Below are 6,000 nucleotides of genomic sequence, written 5' to 3' on the forward strand. Positions count from 1 at the left end.
GATTGTTCCAATCCTTGTGGGATTCATTTACGAGTACATTATATATCTTTTGTTGTGTGAAAATTATTTGCTTCAGAATGGTCTCATATTCAAGAAATGTGAGGTTTAATGCCCCATCACTGTCAGGCATGCTAACCTGGAAACATTAAACTGCACGTTACTTGAATATGAGACCGTTCTGAGGCAAATAATTTTCACACAACAATAGATATATAATGTACTCTTAAATGAATCCCACGAGGATTGGAACAATCATCCCCCAGCATTCCCACTGATTCCCACTGATCAGTTACTAGCCATCCCCTTTAAACCCTCTCTCAGCCAATGAGTCAACTGTGTACAAAATTCACACACAGACCTATGGACAGGAAATTAATATCTACCTTTGGGAACAGTGATTTTAAAATATGTTCAAGATATCTTATTTGATGAATAATGTGTAGATCTGTTGTATCACAAAACATTCTACCTTATGAAATTATCGCAATAAAGCCTAAAATATAGGAAGATATCAGTATTTTTCTCAATAAACCATAACTGTAGGCGGTTTAGTCTGGCAACATGTTTATCATAACTAGTGTTCACATTTTGTATATTAACAATACTTAACATTGATTGTACGGATTCTAATTTTTACAGTGGTTAATTCTATCCTAAACTCACATTCGGGAATTATTTCAAAGCACTTATGATGGGTTTTTGTTTCATCTATATACAAAATGCTAAATTATGCCTTAAATGTGGCATGTAGAGGGATATACACAAAGAGGAATGGAGAAATATTTTGTCGCTACGTCTACTGATTAAAATAATGATTGAGAGTAAAATGGTGCTTTTGATGCGGGATTCTATTATTCTTTGACGATGATCACTCCGAGTGTCAGTTTTTTTTTTTTCGCGGTTTTATAGCATTATTCAACGCGAAACACATCAGCTGCCTAATTGTAAAACGATTTCATCTTTACAAAGAGAGGAAAGAAATCAGAAAGAAATGGGGAGCGGGGGAGGGAGACAGGAGAATTTACAAAGCTGTGACACTGGTGAGCTTACTCCTCTATCTTCAAACTGATCTATGTTACAGAGATTTTCTTTCTGATTCCCTTATGAGAGAGACAGTCATAACACCCGTCGTATGAACCTCGTTTCCTTCTTTTAATGATTTTAGCATCGAGACTTTTCGATTTTGGAGTGACGTATTCAATCAAACACATGGGAGCCAAATCAAATTATGAAAATTCGTCATACCGGAAGTCCGTCAAGGAACTGGCATACAAACGGAGCTTACAGGTATGTGTACTTTTTTTTTTTACATCGAGGTATCTCATAAAATCCTGTATCAAAGATATATCAAGAATATAGCAATAGAAAGAGTTTTTTGTTGGTTGTAATGGTAATTATGTAAGAAGAACAATTAGATAGCAGAGCAGCTATAGCAATTATAATTGTTATAACAGCGATGATAATAATTTTTGATTTTTTGATTTTGATTTATTCACACATTCAAATAAATACAAATTGAAAAAAATGTCAAAACTCGAAGGCAAAGAATAATAAGTGCAGTGATTTCAATGACGACATAACATTACACAAATAGATAAACATACAATAGTATTGTGCAGTAAACATGCACAAAACATGTAAATAAGATAAGTATTTCTTCGGGTAAATGGTAGAGATAATTGAAATGAATGCAGGACATCACCATCGTGAGCGATTAAAAGCTTGAACTGAATGGGGCCTCAATGATAACAATGGTGATTGTAAGAATCATAATAACAATGTTATTGAGCCAATGATAACAACCATAATGACAAAATGATAATGATAGAAATAATCATGATTATCGTGATAATACTAGCAATCAGCTTCATCATTTGTGAACTGAAAAGAACAGGGACCCACATGGACATGTAGTTTGTTTGTTTTTTTTCTCTCAGTCATTGTAAAAGTGCAACGCTCAAATTGGCATCACACACAACCCGCTGTGTCGTTTTGCTTCCGGGATCGTTCGGCGAGTGGAATGCAACCAGCCACGCACAACCCAGCTGATCACACGCAGTAAACAGTGTGCTGGAGATTGTATTAGCATAAACAGAGCTACCCAAGGACGCTGTATTATGGACGCTTCTGCACCGTGGAGCGACAAGCGGCATGGCTGCTTAGAACATCGCGCGCCTTTTTCATCGCAACTGCACGGTGATTGGTCACAGGTACTTTGGTGAACCAGGCAACAGTATAGGACGCGTTCAACACCAAAGGAGGGGTGCCCGGGTTGATTATGAATTGAGGGATCTGAAAATATATGTTCTGTGTATACATTCGACAAGTGTTCACTGCTCTTACAATCACATTACTTGGTTCAGTAGAAACGGATAAGTGATGTGTAGGGCTCACACCCATAAATATTTCCCCATAGGGATGTGTGTTAAAAATCATATTTCAAAAAATTCTGTAAAATAGCTGGGAGAAATGAGGTGTTTCAGCTTCACTAACCTGGATAAGTTAGATATACCCTTTCATCCATCAAATTCTCAGGGTGGATAATTCAGTTCAAATTCTGTCCAGGGGTCCGCAAAGCCAGACTACGAGTTCTTGTCACTCAAAAAATCACCCATTTTCCGTACACGTACCCAATGAAATATAGTCCCCTCAAATTCCACCAGAAAAGCTTTCATCTTCCAACCAAAATGCAATTTGTAGAGGAATTCATACTCATATCTACAGCTATTCAGTTTTTTGCCAAACTACATCATTGATTTTTAATTAATTTTTTTCTTCATTTATTTTGGTATCTTTGGTACGAATTTGTGAAGGGGTCTGGGACAGTCCATTGTATTTACGGGTGTGAGCCCTATAGTGGAGGTCATATTTCTCATTTGACTTTTAAACATCATAAATGTGTTTTTGATGATATTTGCACTTACATCATATGGGAAATTACACATTCAAGGGTTATAAAGCTTCTCAAAGGGACACTTTTGAATCTCATGCCCTTTGAGGTTTAAAAAAAATGTAGTGTTGATCAGTTCTTCATAAGATGAATACCTAGATGCAGGCAGTAATCTTTGATTATGGGGATGTCATCATCACATTATTGCCTACAAAATACTTGAAAAGACTTTGTTTTGTCAAACAGACTAACTTTATGAATTTTGACCTGTTTTAGTGGTAGCCAAACAAAGAAATACATTAAAATAACACAGTCATTCAAAGTTGTGTGGTACTGATGACTGCTATGTACAAAGATCTATCTATACCACAACAACATAAATAAGAAAACAGATTGTAGCCAAACAGAGTTGGGGGGGGGGGGGGGTAGAGGAGAGAGGTAAGGGGGGGGGGTAGGAAGGGGAAGGGGGGAGGGAGGAAGAGATCTGACACAATAGATCAACATAAACCAGCAGAGTTTGCATGGGATGAATTCTTCCCATAGACTTGTGTGCATTGCATGCATCCTCTATAGGGCTCACACCCATAAATATTTCCCCTTAGGGATGTGTGTTAAAAATCAAATTTCAAAAAATTCTGTAAAATAGCTGGGAGAAATGAGGTGTTTCAGCTTCACTAACCTGGATAAGTTAGATATACCCTTTCATCCATCAAATTCTCAGGGTGGATATTTCAGTTCAAATTCTGTCCAGGGGTCCGCAAAGCCAGACTACGAGTTCTTGTCACTCAAAAAATCACCCATTTTCTGTACACGTACCCAATGAAATATAGTCCCCTCAAATTCCACCAGAAAAGCTTTCATCTTCCAACCAAAATGCAATTTGTAGAGGAATTCATACTCATATCTACAGCTATTCAGTTTTTTGCCAAACTACATCATTGATTTTTAATTAATTTTTTTTCTTCACTTATTTTGGTATCTTTGGTACGAATTTGTGAAGGGGTCTGGGACAGTCCATTGTATTTACGGGTGTGAGCCCTGTAATGTCAGATGTGTGTGTGGGGGGGGGGGGGACGGAGAGAAAGAAAACAAGAATTAAGAGAGGAATGGAGAGAGAAATGTGAGTGTTTTGATCACGCTCCATTTGACTTGAGCAGTATTATCACAAAATAGCAAACCTACAAAACTTAACTTTTTGTTTGTCTGTTTGTTTCGTGTTGTTTCTTTTTTTTTTCTTTGTTTGTTTGTTTGTTTGTCCGTCTGTTTGGTTTTGCAAGGATGAAAAAATTGGAATAGGAATGTAATCACGATGTATACAGTTACTGACATGAAGTTTTAAAATTCTTGACCACCCCACTGTTTTATATACTGACCACTGACCTGATTCTCGTAAGAACGGTTTGTGTGTTTGTGTGTGTGTGTGTATGTGTGTGTATACAAACCAATGGAAGAGTTGCTAGATAATGACGTCATCACATATGATATGGTTGTTACCATGGCCACGCGATGATCAGTGTTTGTTCAACTGAAAAGTCGTAGAATTCGTTTATTTTGTCTTTAACATAACGCTCTTATTTAATTCCGACAAAATTACATACTAAGTACCTGGTATTTTTTCAACATGTGTATGATCTCACTATAAGCAGTTTTATTTTGTACGTATCTTGTAAATAGTGATTTCTATAGACCAATACTTTTATTGTCGTTGTACACACATTGTGGATCTCTTGGCGAAGGCTAAGCTGGCCTAAAGAGTAAAACAACAAGAACAAAAAAAAAAAAAAAAAACACACACACACACAACAACAACAACAACTAAAGACGCAGAGGACAGCGTCTATACTCATCACATTACTTTTTCAAAAGATTACAACAGATGCAGCAGTTGGGTGATGTTCGTTATTCCGAAGGTTCGTTAATCCAAAACTTAAAAGAAGGTGCGTAAAGAAAACTGTTATTCATTGACGGAGAAACGAACCTTCAGAATAACGAAACTTATTTAATTTTCAGAATTAATTTAAAGGGCATGGCTAGTAACTGATCAGAGAGAATCAGTGGGAATGCTGGGGATGATTGTTCATATCCCTGTGGGATTGATTTAAGAGTACATTATATTGTTGTGTGAAAATTGTTTGCTTCAGAATGGTCTCATATTCAAGTAATGTGCAGTTTTAAATGTTTGCGGGTTAGCATGCCTGTACAGTGACGGGGCATTAAACTGCACATGACTTGAATATGAGACCGTTCTGCAGCAAATAATTTTCACACAACAATATAATATATAATGTACTCTTAAATGAATCCCACAAGAATCGGAAAAAAAATCATCCCCCAGCATTCCCACTGATTCCCACTGATCAGTATACTAGCCATCCCCTTTAACGAACCTTCAGAAAAATGGTTTTTTTTTGTCATTTTCGGATAAACGAACCTTTGGAATGCTGCACTGTAACCGTTGTAATCTGTGATTGCACCTGTTACTATGGTTACAGTGAGGCATTAATGGATAGAAAGGTAAGTTCTTGCTATACCTGTAGCTGTTGTGTTTTGTGATCATTGTATACTAATAACTAATAACTCGTTAGCAAATAGGACTTGGCTCTCCACGAAGCTCTGGACCGTTTCTCTAATCTTTACCCAACATAGCCTATGAGGGCGCAGTACTTCTTGCTTCAAGGAGGCGTGATGGAGCGCAGGACCATTAAGCATGCATTTCTGAAGTATTTTTAAAGTAATTTTACATAATATGGTCATGTTTATTCGTCTTTGTTGCTGTATAACCATCATTATTGTTGAAAGCACGAGAACATAAAATTTCATTTGTTAGAGGGAGACAAATTGAAGAAAATGCACATCTCATCATTATTGTTTTGTGTTATTTTACTATAATTTTATTATTATCGTTATTACTATTATTATCATTATTATCATCATTATCATTATTATCATTATCATCATCACCATTAATACCATTATCACTCTCTAAAACAGATCGAGTGAAAATGTTCACCCTTGAAGGAGTAAATAACACAAAAGAGTGAATTTAGAGCAAAGCTGGAATGAATTTTGGGTGAAAATTATCATTTCACTCATTTAAGAGTGACCTCAGG

This window comes from Diadema antillarum, unplaced genomic scaffold (assembly GCF_040938485.1).
Source record: "Diadema antillarum isolate AM-2024a unplaced genomic scaffold, OU_Dant_1.0 scf00000163, whole genome shotgun sequence".
NCBI classification, from domain to species: domain Eukaryota; kingdom Metazoa; phylum Echinodermata; class Echinoidea; order Diadematoida; family Diadematidae; genus Diadema; species Diadema antillarum.